We start from the raw sequence: 25,492 nt of genomic DNA on the forward strand, positions 1-25,492 counted from the left end.
TGCATTAAAGGGAAGAAATCTAGTCATTTTTTAAGAGACTTTTAGACGCTTCACCATGTAAATAAAGCTAATTAGAATTTAGCAACTGTTTTACTGTGACTGGGTCTCAATAATGCATATAAATGCATCCCATAGTTTTAATTTTGGAACTCTGAAGAAGCATGGCAACTCTGTGGAACAAGTGTCTCTAAATGTAAACACATTTCTCCGGTAGCTCAACTAACAAACTGGAAAGGGGGTTAGGGTGGGCTCCTGCCTGCTTGTCCCAGAAGCTGCTATTTCCTAACTGCACTTAGGTACCTTGTATATGCACCCTGGGTACCTAATGCAGTAGCTGAGAGAGAAGAGAGACACTCTTGTCCCTGACCATGGCTACAGACCGGCAGGCAGAGCCTACTCTGTTTCATTTCATGTCTAGGGAGGATTTCCCTCTGACTTTAAAATGGAGCTACATGCTCCATTTTAATTATTAGGACTGAGAATCCTTTGCTCATAGGACATCCCTTCAACTCTGAAAAATTAACAAAAGTCATTTGAGGTCATGACGGCCTGTGGTCCTCGAGGCTTTAAAAGACTGTGGCTATGGTTGAAACCACACCATAAAAAAATCCTAGGCAAAAGGCAAGAGAGATGGCTCAGCGGTTAAGAGCACTGGCTGCTCTTCCAGAAGACCTGGGTTCAATTCCCAGCACCCACATGCTGGTTTACAGCTGTCTTCTGTTCCAGGGAACCTAATGCCCTGTTCTGGCCTCTGGGTACCAGGTACGCACATGGTGCACAGACATACATGAAGGCAAAACACCTCTATGCATAAAATAATAGCATATATATAAAACCTTACCCAAATGCATGTTTTTAGACTGATTTGTTTGCACAACCCACCACCAATGTACAACAAAATTCGTATGTAGGAACTAGGGAGCAAGCCAGTCTGGCAGTTTAGGACAAGCACTGCATATTTATTCTGATGATTTTGGAAATGCTAATGGAGAATAGATTTCAACAGACTTCAAGGGTTTTAGGTACATAGTGTGGTCTGGTTTACACTAGTTGACACTGGCTTCTTTTGACCAAGAGCAAGATTTTATTTATATTCTGGTTGGAACCTTTGACTCAGATGACCAGACACCCACACAGCTCCTTTAGAAGAAAAAAAAAACCCAACCACTTGGATGTACAAGAGTGAAGAAGATAGCTTATGTAGGGGGATTGTGGTCATTGCAATTGGTCATGAACAAAGGGGTTCTGAAACCAACCTGTTTGAGCATGGACCACTTCCTGACTACAGTTGCCTTCTGACTGAGGGGTTTGCACAGGAAAGTGAAGTATGGTTAGTGTGTGTCCTAAGATGACTTAGTATATGCCAGACCCAAGGAGGGCTGAATGGTGTTCAGAGAAAGTCAATCTTGGTTGGACATCTTCTATGTTCCAGAGACTTTGCACATATAGTCTCTTCTATTTCTAGTCCAGTCCTAAGTTGACCAAGTAGACACCGATTGGCTTCTCCAACATTCTGCAACATGCATCCAACTCATTGTGCATTGCCCCTTCTTTTTGCTTTCTCACGAGCCTGCCAATGTGTCTTCTTACCTCAAGGTCTTTGCTTCCTACACACATGCTCAAGTCTCACTCATTTTATACAGATCTCTGTTCTCTGGCTCTTATTGACGGAGCCTTTTCTGAATCCTTCCCACAAAATTATGCTTTGCCGTTCCATGTTCACTCACCCTGCCTTATTTTTAAATTAAATTGTTTCTGCCTAAACATTGTATCATATGAATACTGATTCAGTGGTTAGACATCTGTCTTTTATTCTAGCCTATAAAGTTGTTTGGAGCAGGGTCCTCTCTGTGGTGTTGACCGCTTTAACTCCTATCCTTAGCATTGTTTGTGTTTGTCATAGGAGAGATGATTAATACTTGCATGCTAATACACAAAAATGAATATGTACCAAGAAATTAAAATAAAGGAGTTGGATATTTATCTCAACTTTAGTTTTTTAAAAAATTTAACATTTTGCTCCTTTAGTATGCTTTACCTTCAGGACTTAAACTGCCACCTGTTAGCTCTTGTCTGACAGATTGGGTGGAAGAGTAGACAGCACACACACACACACACACACACACACACACACACACACACACACACACACACACACACACCTTCTTTCCGGGTAATTGTCTCATATCTTTTGGAGAAACTGCCTCTTCCACTGCTTGTGATACAGATCCGACATACATTTCTTACATACATACAGATCTTGCACACATTCTGAGGGTACAAACCTGGTTGTCAGGTCTGTGTGACAAGCACTTTATACACTGAGCCATCCCTATACTTCCAGACTTCACTTCTTAAAGGCCAAATTCTTCCCTTATGAACACAGTGCAAACACATGGACCCTTGGGGCCACCCTTTAACTGCATTTACACGTTGGCACTCATTCTTAGCAAACTGATGAGTGGATTCCTATTCTGAACCCCAAGGATTGGTCTTGATAGCCTTAACTTAATTAATGAACATCATAGTTGACATCTTCAGGAGGAATGTGATCATTTCTGCAGCACATTGTCTAGGCTTATGAAATTCATTAACTGGCTTGGACCTGCTTATGGACCTGTGTGAGATCCCCTGGAGCTGGAGTTACATAAAGTTGGGGGCTTCCTGTCATGAGTGCTGGGCTATCTTGCCCATCTCTCTAATCCATGAAATAACTTTAAAAATAAAGTACTTAATTACAATGGTCAATATAAAATAGCAATAACAAATAGATTTTGCATTTTAACTATTTTTTAACTTTACTGAGATATCATTGAGTTAATTTAGTCTGGCTGTTACATCAGACTGACTTACATAACAGACTTGATGTTAGGCCATCAACCAGCTCCCAAATCATGACATGGAGACTTCTTATTAGTTATGAAAGCTTGGCTCTATCTTATGCTTATCCCACTAGCTCTTATAACTTAACCTGTTTCTCTTCACCTACACTTTGCCTCAGGGCTCTTTACCTTTCTTTCCTTCTGTATGTCTTACTTTCACTGTTTTTTGTGGCTGATTGGTTGGTGGCTGCCTGACTTCTGGCACTGGGCATGTCCATCTCTTTTTCCCATAATCTCTTCTCTCTTCTCTCTCCTCCTACTTATTCTCACTGCCAACCAGCCCCACCTACCCCTCTCTTAGCTATTGGCCAGTCAGCTTTTTAATTACACCAATCAGTTGCCTTAGGCAGGCAAGGTGAAACATCAACACATCTTTACATAATTAAACAAATGCAGCATAAACCAATGTAACACATGTTTATATCGTTAACAAAGGAAGCAGAAACAAATGTAGCACACCTTCACATAGTTAAAGTAATATTCTGCAGGGTAAACAAATGTAACACCTCTTTGCCTAGTTAAAATAATATTTTACAATATTTTCCCTCTTTTGTCTAAATAAAAAGAAAGGTTTGAACTTTAACATAGTAAAACTATATACAATAAGAACAGTTATCAAGTAAGAATTATATTTACAATATCCAGTCCAGTTGTATTTGACAAATTTAGAGAAATTACTCTATTATTCATACTATCTTGGTGAGTTCAAAGTTTTATAGCTAATTTACCTCCTATTACAACTAAGGAAAATTATAACTATGTAGTCTTCAACTCCATCAAAGACCCTGGAAAGATATAATATTACCTGAATAAACAGAAAGTGCAATGCAAGCCACTTTCCAAAAATATAGAAATGATAGACAGCTGGCTGCCTGGACAGTCACCCAAAGTCCTCCTGCAACATCGAGGCATCCATCTTTAGCCTACAGGACTAGAATATCTGACAGACTTTTCTATGAAGTAGGAACTTTGAGGAACTGTTCTTCCTTGTTTTGGTAAAGTTTAGCAATCTTTCCCTTTGTGTCCTGCTTGCCCAGTTTCTATAGCACACTGTCAGCAGTCAAGACGAGCAGTTTCTTTGCCCAGTGGCTAACTTTGTCACAGTGAAAGCAAACTCCATATGGAGTTTCTTCGATGTTCATCATCTTTTATGAAGTAGATTGGCGCTGCCAGGAAAAGACATATCTCACTGTCATGAAAAACCCTATGTCAACAAAACATTTTAAATGCCATATTCTGTAGGTTTTTGAAATGCTTGAAGGCCATCTATCTAAAATATGTATCAGTATGATCTTGAAAGAATACCTAACATAACTACAAGTTTGATTGTTATAGATGACTAAGTACTAATTTTCACTTCTTAATTATCCTAAATGGTTTATGATCATAGTTTTCAAGGACTAGAACTTTACCTTACATTTTTATGCTGCTTAATTACCTTAAACAAAAGTAGAAACATATATACAGTATGTTGTAACAAAAATAACCTTCAATTGGCATCAATATACCAAAGTCCATACCAATGTAAAATATTTGAGATTAATAGTTGGCTTTTAATCCTATATCACCTCTAAATGATGACAAACATCAACAACCCACTGAATTACCAAAAACCACCCACCAAAGCTCTTGAGAATGTGGTGTCTTGTTTTCTAGACTACTTCCTGATGTCTGGGGGTGATTGCATCTTTAGAGAACCCTCAGAAAAGTGAGACAATGGTGAAGTACTGGGAAAACCAGTTATAACATTTGTTGTCAGTCTCTGTGCAATGGGAAAGCACAAGGCTTATCTGAAGTCCTGGCTGGAGTAGTTTGTGAGGCTGGACCATTTCAGATAGCAGCCTTGAAGCTGTTCTGGATGCAGAACTCTGAGGAAACTGTAACAGAGGTACCCTGAGAGGCTGTATTACCTGGGCCACCCATTTTTATTGGTGTCTGGTCCCCTTGCTCTGAAAATACACAAACTTTCAAAGGTAACATACATATCCGCATTAAGACAAATATGGGGTGTGCATTGTACTAGAGCCAGCCAAAGATGACCTTTTGTTTTATGTTGAAACAGGTAAAATATACATCATCTGTCTTGTAGTTTTTCTAGGTTTCTTTCTTTATTTCTGTAACTAGGATTTTCAGGAGGTCTTTCTGGATCAAACCTAATGTCTATCAACCTTGAATGAATCCACAGTTTTTTGTGGAAACAAAAGCATAACATCTTCCCCAATGCAATACATTTTCTGACTTCCACTTTAAAGTTAAGGCATACCTAAGGTTTAATTCAGCAGTCCCTGTTACAATTCCATATATCTCAACAACTGTCATTCACTCATCAGAATTCAAAGATTTCAAAACCAACAAGGCACCATACAGGACCCAGACTCCCTGTGTATTTCCCATCCTGACATGACTAATTCTTTCTTTTTAAATGCTATTTTACTATTTCCTTAAAGACTTTGTTCAATTTTTAAACTATTTACTTTTTTCTATGACTGTCTATACTCATTTTATTTTCTTTCTTAAGCATACTCACATTTTTAAACACACTGTAACCTATTTAGAGTTTTTTGTTTTCCATCTGAACCTGCTTTACCAAGTGCCTGCAGCCGTGCACTTGCAGAGTTCTCTGATACATGAGCCAAACTTTGGACTTCTAAGTGGCAGCAGCTGTACCTTCCTTGGGTGACTCTGGTGGCTGACCCCACCCCTTCTTGGGTCTGTGAAAGCAAAACCTAAGCCTGCTGCCTGGTACAGAAGCTGCACTTGTTGGGGAACTGCATTCAGCTGTCTCAGATCTAGGAAATTGGTGTTTTTGTTGAGCATTCATTATGTTTCTATTTAGTGTGCCAGTTGTTCAAGGGCTAGCTGTATGGCAGAGCCTCTTGAAAAAATGTAACACACTTTCACATAGCTAAAGTAACATTCTGAGGTATAAACAAATGATACACATCTTTGCCTAGTTAAAATAATATTCCACAACAGACTTATGCCCCAGGCTTGATTAGAAAGCTAAGAAGCTACGTGGGGCAAGAGCTGCACCAGTCAAAAGAGTTTGTGTTAGTAACTTTTTGTGTATGTGATAAAACATCATGACCAAATCAACTTATAGGAAAGAATTTATTCTGGTTTATGGTTCAGAGGGAGAGTCCATAAATGTGGGGAAGACACAGTAGCAGAAGCAGGAAGCTGAGAAGTCATATACAAAGCTGAGAGAATGCACTGGAACTGAGACATGGCTATAAACCCCCAAAGCCAGTGCCCAATAGTGTTCTTTCTCTAGAAAGCCTGCACCTCCTAAGTTTCCATACCCCCCCCCCCAAACAGCACCATGAACTGGAACCAAGTGTTCAAACACAGGAACTGGGACATGGCTATAAACCCCCAAAGCCAGTGCCCAATAGTGTTCTTTCTCTAGAAAGCCTGCACCTCCTAAGTTTCCATACCCCCCCCCCCACCAAACAGCACCATGAACTGGGACCAAGTGTTCAAACACAGAAGCCTATGGGGGAAGTTTCTCATTCAAACCGTCATAGTAGCCATGATGACTGAAAACATACCCAACCATTCCATGTCTTCAGTTTGAGGACCTGGAACTGTGTGAACAGACCTGGAATCCCAGGGTAGGGCGGGTAGCTCATTTGATAGAATGAGTACAGAATAAAACAGGAATTGTAATGCATACCTGTAATCTCAGCACGTGGGAAGCACAGACAGGAAGATGACAAATCAAAGACCATCCAAATAGTAAGTTTGAGACCAGCCTGGGCGGTGGCTCGGAGGTTAGGAATACTTGCTGCTCTTGTAGACCACCCCAGTGCTGAGGCAGGAAATACACATGAACATTCACCAGTGGATTCATGAAATAAAAAGATAAAATCCCCTTTGGACTAACAGATAAATGATAAGATAATAACTTCCTCATTTTACCTCCCCAGAAACTCCTAGAAATAGTCATTAATTAGCAACATCTGCTGACATCAGCAAAGGAAAAGGAAGCAATATGTCACTCTTGGATTTGAGGAAATGGCTCAGTTTTTAGTGCTTGCTGTAGAAGCATAGGGACCTGAATTAAACCCTCACAGCTCCCATAAAATGCTGGGTGTGACTGTGTGATCACAGATTGGGCAGGCAGAAACAAGAAGATCCCTGGTGCTCACTGATTAGCCAGTGTTGCCAAACTGATGTGCTCCTGGCACAGTGAGAGACACTGTCTCAAAAAAATAAGGGTGAAGAGTGATTGACAAAGACACCTGACATTGACCTCTGGCTTCCACACATATGCACAGACACATGTGTATATGCCTATGTGTACAAACCCATACACACATATAAGAACACACATACAGAAATTGTACATCCACACACACACTAACTATACAACTCCTAACAGAGTACACATCTTCCATTCTGCTCCCACCCCCACCCCGTGCCAAAACTGAGCCTGACTGGATTACACATTTGGAACAAACAGATTTCATGGAATCCAGGCTAGAGAAGAACATGTTACTCCCACCAGGGAGATGTAATCAGTGCAATCCAGGCTGTGAGAAAAATCACAAGACAATCAACTCCCTTCAACATAAAATTCCAAGGTCAGTGATAGAGTGAGGCCTTTCAGATTAAGAGATTTAAGAGACAGCTAATTGCATTATGTAGTTTTCATTTGGGTAATTACTCAAGCAAGCTCTAACAAAGAAAAAATGCACCACAACTTACACACATACAGAGATGATTTTGGCAGCCTGGGCTTAGAGCATTACCTCATCTATAATAACCCAAAACTACAGCCACTGTTCTTACCTCTTTCAATATAGGCTAATTTTGCCTCTTCATGACCTTTTGACAATGGAATTATACAACTGGCCTCTGATTTTTCTCTTTTTCCTTTTTCTTCCTTCTTCCCTCTTTCCCTCCCTCCCTTCCTCTCTTCCTTTCTTCCTTCCTTCCTGTCTGTCTTATTTGTTTGATTCTTTTTGTTTTGTTTTATTTAGTTTAGTTTTTTTTTTTTTGAAACACGTAGCTCTGGCTGTCCTGTAACTCTCTCTGTAGACTAGGCTGGCCTTGAACTCACTGAGATTCTGCCTGCCTGCACCCCAAATGCTGTGATTAAAAGTGAGCACCATCAGTGCCCTCACCTCTGATTTCTTTCGCCAGTGCAATGCCAGTGGGACTCAGTGGTATTGTCATCATCTAGCAGTCATTCTGCTAAGACGGTTTAATCATGAGAGTGACTGGCTGAGCATGTTGGAAGCCATTCTGCATGTAAACAGCGATAGCTACTATTTGGCCCTTCCTGTAATGCTATGGACCTCTTCGTTTATTCGAAACATTTTTTTTCTAGATGTTCTAAAGGCTCACAGAGTAAGAAGTCTCATCCTAGGTCTCAACAAATACGTAGTCTAACTAGGAGACTGACTTAGTAAAGGAAAACCTAAATATGTAGAATCCAATAATTTGAGACATCAGAAAAAGCTAGTCATTAGCTGCCATCACTATCTTTAGCATCGAAGGAAGAGTCAATGAAAATGGTGTCCACAAGCAGTGCGAATGGGGGACATGGACATTAAGAACCACAGAGAAAGGGAAAAGGCGGAGATACTTGAAGACCAAGAGAGAGAACAGCAATAGGCTTTAAGGAATTCTGGAATTCTGGCCAAAACAACTCAGTCCACATGCCTGGATTTGTAAGTGGGTGGGATTTGTTGGTTCCCACCATCCCCATGGTGTTTAGGTATAACTGAGTAAAAATAAACTATCCATGTTTTAAATGGCTTGGTTAGACTTTAAATATGCGCTTAACATTGGAGTCATCACCACAATCAAGCTAATGGAAATGTCTGTCACCAAAGCCTTCTCTCTCCACACCACAGACCTGCTCTCCCACTCCTTCCCATATAATGGCTGTGCCAGAAACGGTTATTTTAGGTTGCCTACATGCTGTTGCACATAGAATTGGTTACTCATTTTCATGGCTGAAATGTTGCCGTAATGGTTTGTTTATGCTTTCACAAGGTGGACACCTGAGTGATCGCTAGTTTGGGATATACAGTTAGAATTAGTGTAGATATCCGTGTGTAAGTATTTGTGTAGAATCACGTCTTCATCTATGCAACGGCTAGATCCTGCGTATGAATGTACGCACAGTGGCAGTGAGTGAAGGATCCAGTTGTTTGACACCCTTCTCTACATTCAGTGTAGTTTGTCCCTCCTTGTGGCAGGGGCAGGTATGTAGGACAAGCTCATAGCCTGCTTTCTACCTGGTTTCCATGATGAAAACAAAGGTGTTGAACTCTTCCTGGACTTGTCGCCTATGGATCTTCTTTGGTGAAATATCTGCTCAAATAACTTGTCTATTTAGGTTTAGGTCATTTTTGTCTTCTCACTGAGTTATGAAAGGTCTTAATATATTCTAGACCCAGTCATTAGTTTGTCACGTGGTTTGAAAATAGTTTTTCTCTGGCTCTCCCTGGCATCCTCTTAGCACGGTTTTAGCATTTACTTTCATGTCTATGACCTATCTCAAGTTAGTTTTAGTATACCAAACACAGTAAGGACTAAGGGTCATTTTTCTTTTCTTTTTTTTCTCTCATGGAAATATGATATTCCTACACACAAGATAGGTTGTTGTTGAGCTGTGAGTGACTTTGTAATATTTATTCCAACTCAGCTGACCATACGCATGGCTGCCCTTACTGAATCATTTTTTTTGTCCCATTGATTTATTTGCTTATTTTTATGCCAATGCTGGTACATGATTTTTATTTTAAAAGCTTTAGATAAGTCTTAAAACTAGCGACTACAAGCCTTCCAACATTCATTTTTTAAAGGTTTTCTGAGCCAAACTGGGTCTTTTATACACTCTTGGGGATTTAGGAATCAATTTGAAAACTAATATTTTTTTTTGCATACCTGTTGGTTTTTAACAACCTTTACTATAAATAAATGACATCCTATGAGAGACGATGATTAGGACACACATATATTCTACCCTTACAGCTGTGATATGTATACGTATTCAGTGTTTTATTTTATGCACACACATATCATGTAGGTGATATACATATATCCATGGGTATATATCATTCCTTCCCCCACTCTTCACATGTACACAGTCCAAGCACTTCCAGCTTGACTTTTGTGAGTTTTGAGGCAAGTCCGTTTTCACATGAATAAAGGGCAAAAGATATATTCTTTTCCTTGCACAAAAAGTTATATAACCAAGATGCACACAATAACACAAACCCCAGGAGACTATTTCATGACCATAGCACGTTACAGGATGTGCTCTTACATTTGTTAAAGGAGGTAGAAAGTTGGGTCTGCTGGGGTATAGGAAGATCAGGCTTATGATGGATTCTGAAAACTAATATTTTTTAAAGAACTTCTTCTTTCCTAGAACCGCAACTTCATCTTTCTTGGGGAGAATCCTATGTTTTTTTTTCTGGGTTCTTCTGTGCTTGCGTAGGGTTCTGAAGACATTATCTGGGCAATAAAGGCAGATTGCCTCTCTCTTCTTCTTCTTTTTTTTTTAAAGCATTGCTATGGGTCAGAGGATAAATGTAACCTTGGATTCTATGTAGGAAAGAAAAATGAAAGTCAGTTCGTGTCTGTATCCACATGTGTGTGCCACGTGTGCTCCAGCATGTGAAGAAGCCAGGTCAACCACATTTGATTGTTCCTCAAGCACTAAACATTTAACTTCTTTGAAACAGGGTCTCTGGCCTCTTGGTGGCCTACAATTTGTCATGGAGGCTACTGGCCAGTGAGGTCTCTGTTTCCACATCTCTGATGCTGGGACCAATCACATTGCATGACACACAGCTTTATCATATGGGTTCCAGGAATCAAACTCAGGATCTTGTGCTTGCATGACAAGCCCTTTACCAACCACACATCTCCTCACACAGCTTTGACAATTTGGGAAGCATTTGGGAGACAGCTTTAAAGTGTACACTCCTTCAGACACCACATGGAAATATGCTTCTTCAACATCTGTACAAAATGTGAATGATTGCAATTTTTATATGATTTCCTGAAGGTTCTGCTAAAGAACTAAAATGTAAGAAACACCTGGGCCACCGGACATTGGTGGTGCAAGCCTTTATTCCCAGCACTCCAGAGGCAGAGGCAGGAGGATCTCTGTGAGTTCGAGGCCAGCCTGGTCTCCAGAGTGAGTGCCAGGATAGGCTCCAAAGCTACATAGAGAAACCCTGTCTCAAAAAAACCAAAAACAAACAAAAAACCAAAAAAACAAAACAAAAACAAAACAAAAAAACACCTGGGCCAGGAATTTGAAAGGAAATTTGACTTCTTTTCCATGTCTTCACGGAAGTCTCTACACAAATTATGTGGAGTCATTCTGGGGTCTCATGGTACCCAGAAGAAGCTCATAAAAGCCATTCTGTTAGGTTTACAAGTTAAGGACGTTAGCCAACTGAATATGCCCTGAACTACACAGGACAGGAACTTCCACACAAGCGGTAACATAATCTATGCATTTGAATAAAGAATATCATACTTTGATTTATTATGATTCAGTGAGAAGAGGGAACCATTTTTCCTGGGCTTTTTGCTGTCGTTTCACAGGCTCTTCTTGAACTCACTCCTGAACCCCTGCCTCTATCTTCCAAGTGCTGGGGCTATAGATGTGTAGCACCATATTGCCTTTTAATACTAGGATTAATATAGTTAATCTAGGTGCTTTTAGAGTGTTCTTTTGATGGATTTTATGTTTAATTCTGTCCTTCTACTAACAATGCTTATAAGGAGAGAAAAAAAACCTTCAAATGTTTTGGATGAAGATATTAAAAATTAATCATTTTAAGTATTTATTAATGACCAATCTTAAGCATTATGGAGTGATCTGGAACAGATATGAAGTCACAAAGCCCTGCTTTTCTTCACGGCTTTCGTGGGTGACTGATGGTTAAAGACAAACAAGGATGTTAAGAGCCTTAGTGCAGTGGCTCTCAACCCTCCTAATGCTGTGGCCGTTTACTATAGTTCTTCATGTTGTGATGACTCTCAACCATAAAATTATTTTTGTTGCTACTTCATAACAGTAATTTTGCTATGGTATGATCCGTAATGTAAATATCTGGCGTGCAGGATATCTGATATGCAACTCCTGTGAAAGAGTTGTTCAACCCCCAAAGGGGTTGCGATCCCCAGGTAGAGAACCACTACCTAAGAGGCTACCCGCCCTATTGATCAGTGTCTCTACATCAGCCTGATGGCTCCACAGTTTCCTCTACTCAGTGTGTTTGCTTCAAAACAAACTTAATCAGACTCTATCCACATCTAAGGTGGCTGCATCGTGAAACAAGGCTGGTTTCTGGTTTGCTTTGCTCTTTAAATAGAGACTACCTTCTAAGTTTTGTAGCTGTGTCAAAGACACACACAGAGAGAAGGATACTATGTAGGTCTGTAGTATGAGGCATGAGCAATGTCTCCAAGTTCCTGCAGTTTTCTGCATGAGTCTCTCATATTTCTCCTTCAGCTCTATTCACCACTAGTCAGTCATCTCTGTTACAACTTAAAAAATATTGACTCAATGCTATAAATTCTCCCAAGATATCAGATGTTAAGCAAGTTGACTCTGGAGTCCATTCCATTTTTCTTGACTTAAAGTTGCAATTAACATAATCTTTGAAATGTATGTTATTAATATTTTTAGGATGTTCTCATTAAAGTTTATTTATGAGTAGAGTGACTGAATTAGAAAACAGAATGCCATCAAGACAAAACCTCATTCTGTAAACATTAACAATGATGCCTGTTGGCTCTAGGCAAAATGCAAAGCTACTGTTGTGCAAAGATACTGTTGATGGACATCACAGAGAAAATTATGATTTCCCAGGAGACATCTTTGAGGTGGACTATAGCCCTGTCATCACAGGAGTTTCAGAATCAGAAGGGCCTCAAGAGGACCTTGAAAGACCCTTGTACCCATCCATGGAGTCCTCCCATGCTTATGACAACAATCCCAGCTTGAGTTTGGGTTTGAGTGAGACTCTTGTGAAGAAGTTTGCTCTGGGGTTGCTGGTTTGCACTAGTCATCCTCTCTGCAGCTGTCCTTGTGATTATTTCTCCACTTAGGTCAAAAAGAATTTGTTGTTCATATGAAATTCCTTCTCAAGTTTGTACAGTGCCTAATGTCCCATCAGCTCCTTTTCTTTCCATGAGGAAAAAAAAATCCTGTTTCCTGTCAATTGCCTTCATTCATCATCATTCTCTGTCCTGCTTACTTTCTTCTGAATACTGTAAGTCACAAAAATAATATCCAGACATTTTTGTTGAATGAGTAAGCCAAATTTATAGCTGAAGAAAGGTGAACCATAAGCAAAGCAAACAGCTTGAACTATGCATTGACTATTACCACTAATTTTAGAAAAAGCCATCATTGTTTTTGGGTTTTTGACTTGTCTTGCACATTAGGGAAAGTCATGGACATGTATGTAGTGGTGTGAAGCAATGAGTACTGAAACAGATGTGCTCATAATGGGGAACAGGCGGGGAAGAAGAAATTGCTTTTCAGAATCAAATGGTTCCATGTGTAATAGACACTGCCTTGAATTTTTAAGCCATCATCTTAGAAAATCAAGCAACAATAGACCAAGATTATACTGTTGTAAAAACAAATGTTTAGCAAGTAAACTGTTGAGAGAAAAGGACAGGGTTCTTCATGGGAGACAAGGACATGGGAGACAAGGACATATTTCTTCATGGGAGTTCAGCAGGACAGTGAAAATTTCCAGAGTTCACACTTCATGGTGATATAAAACCCCAGAGGGCTACCTTGAAATGCTGCAAGGGAAGCAGTGTCCTTCAGCAGATGTGGGCATTTTCAAAGGCCCATTGTGCTTTCTTGGGAATTGCTAGTGGCTCTACTGATGGGTGGTTTAATGACTTAAACTGTGGGTCACCTCCATATGGACTCTGATAACTGAGTGAGGGATCATGAAAAGTTTGGCAAGAGTAAAAGTTTTTTGAATGCACAATAACCAAACATTAATTCAAAATGCACACATAAGGAGTCGGAGGTGCATCTGGCCACCCTTACCATGTGGCATTAAATGACTTTACCATAGGCTTGGTTCTGAACACACAGTGCACATACTTCCAAGTGTACATGCCTTACAACACATGATACTGATGAGTCCTGTCTGAAACACCTCGGCTCAGACCCCAGAATTCTGCATGTTACAAACTGCAGTGTGTTTACTGTGCATGCAAAATTTGCTGCTCTTATGAGAACATAATGACTTAATTATAGGAATCAAAAGCTTTTTATATTTTCCTACTTATCAAATTAGTATATCTTTGGATCTCATTATGCTAGAATGTTTGACTTTAAAAATTGTTGTTGAAGATGCTGACTAGAGTTTCACAAGATAACATTAATTTTGGCCTGGGATTAGGACAGAATTTTCTACCATTTCCAAAATAGCTCTGAACTTACTTTACTATCTTGTAAGAGGTATTGGTGTGGCATTATATGATGTTATGCCCTTATTACTGATAATTTCTTAGATAAAAATAGTGATCAACTCTGAAAAAAAATGTTGATGCTCTGTGTCTTGCAGCATCAAACATCAGACAAGATTTGTTTATGCAAAGAATAAGCATATCTCTATTGTTAGCATGCATTACTTTAAAATAATGTGTTTTATGATGTTATTAGTTAATGTTTAATTTATATATTTGTTTTTATAAACCTGTAATATGTACCTGGGGTTATATAAAACTTATCATGAAAAAAGGGGTTATATGGGAAAATTTAAGAGGCCCTACTTCAGGCATGGGAAAATCCACATGCTAGCCTTTTGTGGCATAAAGTGTCCCCACCACAAGAATACACCCTACTTGGATTCTTTGTCAGGTCTCTGTGGGGATGCTGTTCAGAAATATGCATTAGGATAGATCCCAAAAGATGATGGGAACGGCACTGCCTTTTATGATTCGGCTTTAGCAGTCCTGACAGTGGTCATGAGCTCCTTCACATTCAAGGCAGAAAAGTAGATCTCATCCATTGATAAGGGGATCTACAGTGAAGAAGAGTAAATGACCCCAGTGACAGGATTGAAAACTTAAAATGCAGTCTGCCCCATGTAAGACAGAAAACAATGCATGGACCAGTAGCAGGGTGATGACTTGCCAAGATCATCCATCCATCCATCCATCCATCCATCCATCCATCCATCCATCCACCCATCCACCCATCCACCCACCCACCCACCACCACCATCACCCACCCATCCACCCCCACCCACCCATCCACCACCCACCCATCCACCATCCACCCATCCCATCCACCCATCCACCCATCCACCACCCACCCACCATCCACCCACCCACCATCCCCACCCATCCACCCACCCACCCACCCCCATCCACCCACCCATCCACCATCCACCCATCCATCCATCCATCCATCCACCCATCCATCCATCCATCCCCCCCCCCCCCGCCCCACACTTTTCTTTTTGTTGCTGTTTTCCAGCAACAAAAGGTCTCACTCTACAGCTCATGTTGACCTAGAGCTCATGATGATCCTCCTGCCTCAGCCTCCACAGTGCAGGGATGACAGCATGAGACCCCACACTTTAAAAAAAAAATGGTACAACCTGTGAACGTGGACTGTTTGGTTCTGTGCTAGATCTGAGTCTGAGGTGGTTCGACTCAAGAGCTACACCACGGCACTGGCACAGTGCTAGGCAGCACCTGGTTTCACCTCTCAGCTCACTCTGGTTTCTTTCCTCTTCCTCAGTGTTTTCTGCCTCACCTGTTTGACCTTACGCCAGGAAGTTCTGGTGTACTCTACTTCTCCTTAGCATTCTCAGAGTGTCCCAGTATCCTCCTGTCGCCCCTACCAGGGAGCCATGGAAAAGACTTTGGAAATCAAAATGCTGGAGGAATGATTTTGTTGTAAGAAATCTGAGGGGACAGGATATGGCAGAGTGCTTGAAAAGCCCTGGGTTCCATCTCAGTCCTGGAAAAAGGAAAAGAGGTAAACCTTCACAGACAAATATAAAGTGAGAATTTATTTTATGAATATGAACATGGCAGGAGATTAATTTTAATTTTAATCCTACTATGTCTGCCAGTTCCCCAGGTGACTTTTTTAGTTAAAACATCTGTAGTTAGGAGAACAAAGAGGAGAGAGGAAGAGAAGGCAAAGAAGGAGAAAGGAGAGAGAAAGAAAGAGAAGGGAAAGAGAGTATCAACTGTGCTTTCTGTTGGGGATGTGGGTATATCCAAGGAGAATGCAGAGTCCTAAGCAAACATTAGTCATGAAATCATAGGATATAATTGATAGACTATGTGTGTGTGTGTGTGTGTGTGTGTGTGTGTGTGTGTGTGTGTGTTTGTGTGTGTGTGTGTGTGTGAGAGAGAGAGAGAGACAGACAGACAGACAGACAGACAGACACGCACATGCACACACACACACACACACACACACACACACACACACACACACACACACACACACACACGGGTGGGGGGGTGTCACATTTAGAGAGGGACAAGGGAGCCCTGTGTCTGAGGAGAGGCAGGAGCAGAACGAATTAGGATGTCTGCCATCCCATGTATTCTTCCTTGGACTCTCTACAACTCAGGATAGGAGGATTCTCTTTTCTCTTTCCTCTGGAGACATTTCATCTTACATGCTGCAAAATGATTGGGGATAATGAGCAGGTGACTGTGAGGTTGACTGTACCATTTCTGAGGGACTGGAGCCCAAGCTCAGTTTTTCAGGTAACCACTGGAGGGCCCCCAAAGGTAAGCTTATAGACAATCACCAGGTGTTACTTAAACATAATTTTTTTTTTTTTTTTTTGGTTTGGTTTGGCTCCTTCTGAAGTTTGATCAGTTCCAGGCCTTTGGGGAGTTGATGAGTGGCTATGTCACTCTTAAAAATGAGAGATGAATAACATTTGGCTGGAACAGACTGAGTCAACTTTGGATAGAGGTCACATGAGGATCTTGCCACACAGTTCTCTGTGTAACCCTAAGGCCAGTCCGCCCACACCATGCTTTGTGGACATGTCCTAGCCCACACATAGCTCCTTTAACCCATTGCACCTTGACCCACAGCACTGTACGTGCTGTGTGCCAGATGCATGGATCACCAGACCCTTCCTACTTCCACATTGGGCTCTGAGCCAGGAGCCAGGCTCCCTGATGGAGCCATGAAATATCTCCAAAGGGGATTGTCAGGGGTTCTTATTCTCATTCTATCATAAAGCAGGGAGCACTCACAAGAAAGAAAGGAGGCTTAGGGTCAGAGATGCATGGGCTTCTTAGTGCTCTGTACCTCCCTCTTGCTGGTTCATAGGCATCTACCCTGCCTGGAGGGAGCATTTGCAGTTTAAAATACAGAGATAATGAAGTTCCGAGAGCTGAGGAAGGGATGTGAGCAGCAGAGTTTTCTATCTAAGTACACCGATACTCTGAACTTAGTCCTACTGTGCTTAGTACAACTGTGCTAAGAAAGACAGATGGTGGCATGAGATCAGTCTCAGTTACTAGAACTCTCTCTCTCTCTCTCTCTCTCTCTCTCTCTCTCTCTCTGTCTGTGTGTGTGTGTGTGTGTGTGTGTGTGTGTGTAAGCATGCATGCTGACCCCAAAGATCACTGTCCAGTGTCTTCTTCAATTGCTCCCATTTTATTTATTTATTTATTTTGAGACAGGAGTCTCTTACTGAACCTGGAGCTCACTGAGCAGCTAGACTGGCTGACCAGCCAGTTCCAGGGATTTTCCTGCCTCTGTCCCCTCAACACTTGGATTACAGGTATACCCCACTGAGCTCAATTTTTTGTCTTTTCCTTTTTCCTTTTTTAACATGGCACCGGATATCGAACTCAGTCTTCATGCTTATGTTGTAAGTATTTTTTCCAACTGAGTCATCTCCCCAGGCCCACGGTGATTTAATGTTATGAACCACAAAAGTGAGAGACAAAACTTGAGAGTAGAGTAGACAACTGAGCGGCTGTCCCTCCTGACTCAGGTTTGTTTAGCAGTCCAGTTATAATTCACAATGTGCCCACCCACCCACCCAGCTATTTCCAGTCTTATAGAGAAGTTAGCAGTCTTGGTTCTAATGACAGTATGTTCCAAGCACCAATCTTGGTAGCTCTTGGAAGCCCATGGTCTGATGTTTTACACACATGACCTGGTTCTGCTTGGGTGGCATGGAAAGCTAGCTGGATCCCATTTCTTGTCTGAGCCACCCTCCATGGCCAAGTGACGGGTGGAAAGGCCCTTCAGACATGGCCCAGCATCCAAGCAGCTGTCTGTGTCCTCCAAATATTAATGACTTAATTCACTTGCAGAGGAGACAGGCATGGAATGCCCAACTAGCTTAGCCTTATCCTGGGTTCAATTTGAGCTAATCGTAGTGTTTCGGGAACATGCCTATGTGGGTTTTTCTCAGTAAGTACAGACAGCAAGTCTGAACAGAACTCGCCTATGCCGACCCACGCAGCCCTGCTTGGACTCTCTCTCTCTGCGACATTGCATCATCATAAGAGGGTTTTGAGGTGCTCTGAGCCAAGTAGAATCGGCTAAATGGTAAACACATGCTTGTAGGAAAGAGCATGGACACTTCTCAAAGGAAGATGGGGCTGAAATAACTGTGGGTACCCCATCTCAAAACATGAAAGAAATTAATTCCAGAAAAACCTACATTTCTCAACCATAAATAAGGATACAAATTTAAGCAAATATCTAAGTAAGGGCGGTAAAATACTTCAATTGTGGGCCTTGTGCATGTGCAGGTGAATTAGAGAGACTTCCCTGCTGGTGTCTCTACATGGTCACACAGCCCGCTGGGCACGGAGGCTGGGGGTCATAGGAGACCAGAGCCGCAGAAGAACCTTTTCACGGTTTACCAGTTCCAGGGCCTGAGGCAAGGAGGCAGCAAACATTTTAAGTGTTCACCCTGATAGAAGCAGTTGAAAACAAATGTGAGCTTTGAGCCCCAGATGTAAAACAGGGGCCGGAATCGTTGCCAGTGAGGTAGAAACAGGGTGAATCCCAGACGTCCTTCGTGCTTCCGTTAGAGGGCATTCTTGCCTAGAGGATTCCTGGGTGTGTTCATCATCAGAGAGCCTTTTCCTTCCAAGGCAGGTCTGCGTTATAGGTGGTCTAAACTGGCAGACTCCATGCCAAGCAAGGCAGGCAAAGTCGAGGGGGGATAATGTGACATTTCTTTCTTCCTGCTTTCACATTAGCAGCGCATACCCAAGGTTAACAGACAGCAGCTTGAGCCAAAATTGTGCTCCGGGTGGCGGTTGGGTTGGAGGGGGGCTCCCTTTGCAGACCCAGTATACTACACTTCCATGGACTGCCGGAGCCTTCCCCAGAGGAGGCTGAAATGAGAGAGGGTTGATTATTCAGAGAGATTTTGGCAAATGCAGCCAAGGAACAGGAAGGTGCCTCAAGTCCTAGACAGGGCCTTTTCTCCCCAAGGGCAGCCACCAGAGCCCTGCATGTGGGTAAGGAAGTCAATAGAAAGCCAAACATCTTTTGTAACTCCAGCATGCCCCAGCACCAGGGATGTCTCCCCAGGCAGAGACTTCCCAAACTGAAACCTGTTACAGTTCAGATGTCTGTGTGTGAGGATGATGGCCATGTGGAGTCTCTCTCTCTCTCTCTCTCTCTCTCTCTCTCTCTCTCTCTCTCACACACACACACACACACACACACACACACACACACACACACACACTCCAAAAAGAACACTCAGCATCGTGGCTCTAGCATTGTTGGCGGTACACTCAGTTTTAAAGCCTGCGGTATGAGAAGCCATGAAGCACCTTGTGTACTGACCACACATGTGATATTGAGTCACAGGTGGGAGAAAGGATGAGATATGGGACCAGGAAGCTGACCCTGTCCTGCAAACACTGTATCCTAGAGATGGAGGAAAGTTACTTGCTATGTGAAAAGTTTGGCCTTAACACTGTGGGACAGTATAGGGTGGAGCCAGGCACTCGGGAGCACTCAAAACTGGCACTCAATTGCCTCCGTCTATGACTATAAACAGAAAGGTGGATTGAACAATGCACCAAGGATGCACACATCTTTCCCCATCCCCCAACTCTCTAAACACACACACACACACACACACATGTAGAGGTCAACCTTGGGTGTCATTTCCTCAAGTGATATCCTTGTTTTTTTGAAACACTGGCCTGAATCTCACCAGTTAGGTTAGGTTGGGTAGTTGGCCCCACATGTTTTCTTGTCTAAACTGGGATCACAAGGATGCTGCCCATGTGGAGACTAGACTCAGGTCTCTATGCTTGAGCAATAGGCACTTGACCAACTGAGCTATCCCCCCTGCCCAACAATGAGGGTTCTTTGTCAAGGCATTGTTTGTGGGAGCCAGCCTGCCAGAAGAATGCCAGCGCAGACATACAAAGTTCATGGACCCCAGAGGGCGGTAGTTGAATTCACCAATGTTAGACCATTACCTCGAGCATTTATCTCCAGGTGACTATAGAAAATCATGTCAAGACAGTACTAGGAAAAAGCTTTTATGAGATTCTTAAAGTACAAAACTGGCAGAGGACCCATGAATGCCAAGAGAACTTGGATGACTCAACCGTCTTTCTAATGGGCTTTGGTTGGAGACCCTGGGCAGGAAAATAAAGCCTGCAGCAAGAGCAGGGGAGGGCAGGGCCCTGAGCTGTACCCTTGGCAAGGTCCTCAAGTAAAGTCATTGTAATTACAGACCTGGGAGGAACGAGCCTCCTTTTCCCCATGCACCCTGTAAGCCCCTGGGTTTACAGCTAAGTCTTCTGGCCTTGATTTCATCTGGGCTCTGTAGTAACACAGCACCTTTGGCCCAAACCTCTCCCTTTCTATTTTTAAAAAAGAAAGGACTTAGGAGTCCTAGGAAGCCTGTAATTGACAGAGCACTTACAGTCATCAAATCCACCCCAAGGCGGGGATGCAGCCTGGCTCCTGCTGCAGATTTTAATGTCTTACCACAGCACCAAGAGCTTTCTGTTATGTGCAGCCTGGTCACCATGGTTCCCTGGCTGCTTATGTTTTACATCTCACCTAATGTAAAGGTAGGCGTGGCTGAAGTATTGTCAGCTTAAGAAACATGGCAAGACTTGCCAGTATGAAACCCTCTGGAACCCTGTGGACTTGGAGCTCCAGATAGAATGCCAAATCCTTTTTTTTTTTTTTTTTTTTTTTGCCTTTAAGGTTCAAATTCTTTTTAACTTTTGGCACGAACAAGTCTTCCTGTTTCTAGGGGAGGGGTGAGCCTTTTAAAAAAGGCCCATTGAAAGAACTGCTGAAGAACCTGGATGCCTAGTGGTTTTCATAAAACAATATTTTCATATGTTAAGTACAAGCATATCAGAGACATTTGGATTGGATTTCCCTTAAAACACTCAGGGTTTGAGTGCAGGATGCAAGAAGGCAGGCCAGACACGCTTTGAAACCCCAACACTTGCAGAAGTACTGGGAGGTGTTTTAAGTCCGAACCTATGGGACTGGCCCACCCAGGATGGCAGCCATAAGCTTATATTTGGACAGACACCTGCTCCCTAAAGAGCTGGGCTTCCTTTGCTTAGGCAGGGCTCCGTGTAGCCCAGGTGATTCACTGTGATGGTAAACAAAGCACTGCTTTGTCCAAACTTAGAACAGCCCTTTGCCCATGCTCTTGGGGACTTGACCACAACCTATGCAACCCCCCCATCCCCATCAGATACTCCCTATGTAGATGGCCTGGAACTCCCTATGTAGATGAAGATGACCTTAAGTTTCCCAAGTGCTGAAGATGTAGGTGTGCACCATTGCTGGAGCCCCGGGTACATGCCAGGGAAAACGCTCCATCAACCACAATACACCTGGAGCCCCATACACGGTACTTTGTGTACAGACTTCAGGAAAACAGATCCTGATAAAGTGATTGAAACATGAACTCCAACCCTAATTGGACCAATTGCCAGGAACTGGGACATTTCGCCCAGATGAACAGAGCTCTGGCTTCTTCCCAACCATGTTCTTGCTTCTGTCCCATGTGGTCTTTGCTTAGATGAAACATAAGTCTCAAAATCAACCAATCAATCAACCGACCGATTAATCCCAAACAAGCTCTCCCAGAAGTGTGCTCTTACAAGACCTAACACTTCCAGTCACTAAGGCAAAGTCTCTGACAGATGTCACAGAACTTCATGGTTCTGAGGGGCTGAGAGGGCCAGTGGTCTTTCCTGAGACTCACAGTTCACCTCGGAACAAGTGGAGCTTAGCTCCGAAGCAAACAATTGCTTTGGAAAGGAGTTCAAGGCAGCATGGAGCCCCCTTTTCAGCAAACTTGGGATTCCCAGAGCCAGAAGGATGTTCTCACTTGCAGCCAGTTGGCTTTCTTGGAAGACAACAGGTCTTCTCAGACATCTCTCTTCTCAGCTGCATGCTATGCTCCTGCTTATCAATAACCCAGTCGGCTTCGTGTGGATAAACAGAAGAATGAAAGAACTTTGATGGCTTCCGATGTGTGGACTGGCTTGATTTTGGCTGGCAGTCAAATGGGACTCCTCAGCTCTTTGTTTGTCTTCTGAAGCATTCCCAGAAGTTTCCACCATGTATTGGGGTTACAAAAAAATAATAATAACAGGAAACCTGAAACCAACGTGGTCAGAACTTCCACGGCAAAGAGGGCTTTGAACTACCTTGGAAGCCCAAGTGGCTTTAGTTGAAAGGGTGGGCATCAAAAGAGACAGGCCTCCCCCCATAATTAAGCTACCTGTACAATTAGTTCCTCAGTTTCCCCATATTCCAGAGGGGATGCTTTTAAATATTACCAAATACCTTCTGGGAGGAGAAGGCAGAATGCTTCAAACTCCTTAAGGGCAAAGATGTTATATTTTTTTAAAAAATATAATAAACCACACTATAGAATTATGGTGGAATCAAATATAACTCAGAGAATGCTGGGAAACTTACCTTGTTCTTGCTTCCTGGTCGCCTACACATAATGATAGTAATTATTTAGGCTGTGGTGCCTACCATATGCCAGGTATTTCTAGATTTTTCTATGCATCTCAACCCATTCGGTCTTCACAGCACCATTAATAAGTAGGTTCTTTTATTAACCTGATGGGGAAACCGAGGCACTGATAAGTAGTTTGCTCAGTTGCCAACATATTTTGGCAAAGCCAGGCTTTGAACCCAGGCGGTAAAGTGCTTTCATCTCTATGCTGGACAATCCAATCCTGCCTCTGCTGTCTCTCCTCTGATCTTGAAATACCCTCGTGCCTTTTCCTCCCTCTCATGTATTTTACAAGCAAATAATTATGTTGAAATCACATAAATCACACACACAAAAAAACATTTCCCTCTAATTTGCCATGTCTACCTTCAGCTGCCAGCAGAGGTGTCTTCATACAAACCGGCTTTGTCTTGGTGTGGAAAAGCTACTATGTATGTAGGCTGAGATGTGAAAAGCTACAATGTTACAATGTTCACCAGGGGGTAGAAGCAGTTTGTCTCCCTTCACAGAAAGTTGATCCAAGAAGAATCGAGAAAGCAGGGGGTGGGGGATTGCAGCCATCTACTGAAGCTGGAGAATAGAGGAACACCGCAGAGGGCTCAGACTCTCGGAGGAAAGAGGGGAAGGGCAGTGAGAGGACCCATGGCTTCTCTGGGAGCTTCTGTTGTGTGGTTGATGGGCAAAGGTGACTTTCTTCCTGGTCAGGTTGTCTCCCAGTGTCACCCGTACAGAGCCTCTTGTGGCCTGTGAGCGGCCTGCGCTTTGAGGAAGGAGAGTGGGAGGCTCCAGGCTCACACCCAGTCTGCCCCTCTTCTCTCTGGCCACAGAGAAGAACTCCATGCTTCTAAACAGCAGGAGGAACAATGAGGATACTGGCTGATGTGAGCACAGGTGCCCCCCCGCCCAAGTTTCACAAGTAGCTCTTGCTTGCAAGAAGATTAAAGGAGGTCAGCAAACTGTGCCCCAGCTTCCGAGTGATGATCCAACCACGGGTCCCTGGAAGGCTGTGTTGACTTTATGGAAAAGCCTGTGCTAAGTTTTGTTTCTATGGAAATAGAACCATTAGATTAAACAGCAATTGAAAACTATTTATTGAAAAAGATACCAAGTGCCATTTTTTCCATTTTTCACTAAATTGCACATTATTATTTTAATTAGCAACTAGAGGACGATGCTTATGTTTGATTATATGAAATTCCACATATGACCATATATTTGGGAAAGTGGCATTGATTGGGCTATTGTCTGAGGAGACCCTCTCTGAATGCTCTTTGCGCTGTCTGGCAGAGTAGTTACGTGACCACAGGAGATGGAGATAACATCTCACAGTTGCTTTAAAAATATAAAGTGTCCAATATATTGTCTACTGTCCTTTCCTTTCTTAGAAGAACGTGAGACCCAGACAGTGGCTGAGTAGAATAATACTTTTCACACAGACCTAGAAGGTTCCTGCAGCAGGTGGATGCTGTTTAGATGTCCAGAGTACTAGGCCAGGGCTCTTGCTGACATCATGGGGGCCTATCCTTGCAGATATCAGCAGATCAGTCACCTTTCCTCTTGTTTTGGCAAATACATGACAAAAGTGACATAATTGGGAAGGGTGTCTTTTGCTCATGGTTTAAAGGCAGAGTCCATGGTGACAGGAGGGTGTGACTGAGACTCATCACATCTTGATGGTTCAGGAAGCATAGATGAAACAGGAAACAAAGCAGGCTAGATATGGAGGCCTGTCCTGCAGAGACCATTCCACCATGAGGCGCTTTGCCAAGGGCCCTGCAGCCTCCTCAGGCAGTACCAGTAGGAGGACATTTCACAGACAAACATTATATCATCTGGAAAATCCTCAGTAGCCAGGGTCCAAAGCTTATGGGGTGGATGGTACTGTCCTAGACACAATGCCCTCAAACACACTGCTGAGGAACCTCAGAGTGAGACCTCCTCACACTGGCAAGTCCAGCCAACATGCCCCTTACTGGCTGTGAAATACTTCCTGTGAACTTCAGAACCTGACACGGTTTTTCCCCTTGTTAAAGCGCCAGCCACCATTGCTTCAATGTGAGTCAGTGGCATAGGGTGCATCAAGTCACTCAGAGCTTCATCTCAGAAGGAAAAGTGCTCCAGCATCACCCTGTCATGTGGACTCAAGACTCACTAGACTCAGTACAGGTTAAATGAGGTATTACACTTACACAAGAGGCAGGTGGCTGCCACAGGTTCCAACTCCAAGGATCCTCCCCTGCTGTTCCCCATGACCTGACCAGCAGCAAGAGAGAGCTCTGGCATCTTCGACCCCAGATCTAGTCCTCCCGTCGGTCATGTGACCACGCCCGTGTGCTACAGGTGTGGGCAGGGTGTATATCTCACTACACCACCCTGTGTCCACTCTTGGTTTGCGCTTTTCTCCCACGCTTGCACACTGTGCCTCCTCCAATTAGTCCTTCTGATGGTGGCTCTGCAGTAGTTCTTCTCAAATAGTTCATTTAGGCTTCAGGTGCAGATTCTGAGCCATTGATTCTAGGAGGTTAAAGAGTGTGTCTGCATAGCTAACAAGCTATCATGTGATCTCAAGCCAGTGATAAACAAAGTTCAGTATAACCAACC

The sequence above is a fragment of the Cricetulus griseus genome, chromosome 8, assembly GCF_003668045.3.
Source record: "Cricetulus griseus strain 17A/GY chromosome 8, alternate assembly CriGri-PICRH-1.0, whole genome shotgun sequence".
Taxonomy (NCBI): Eukaryota; Metazoa; Chordata; class Mammalia; order Rodentia; family Cricetidae; genus Cricetulus; species Cricetulus griseus.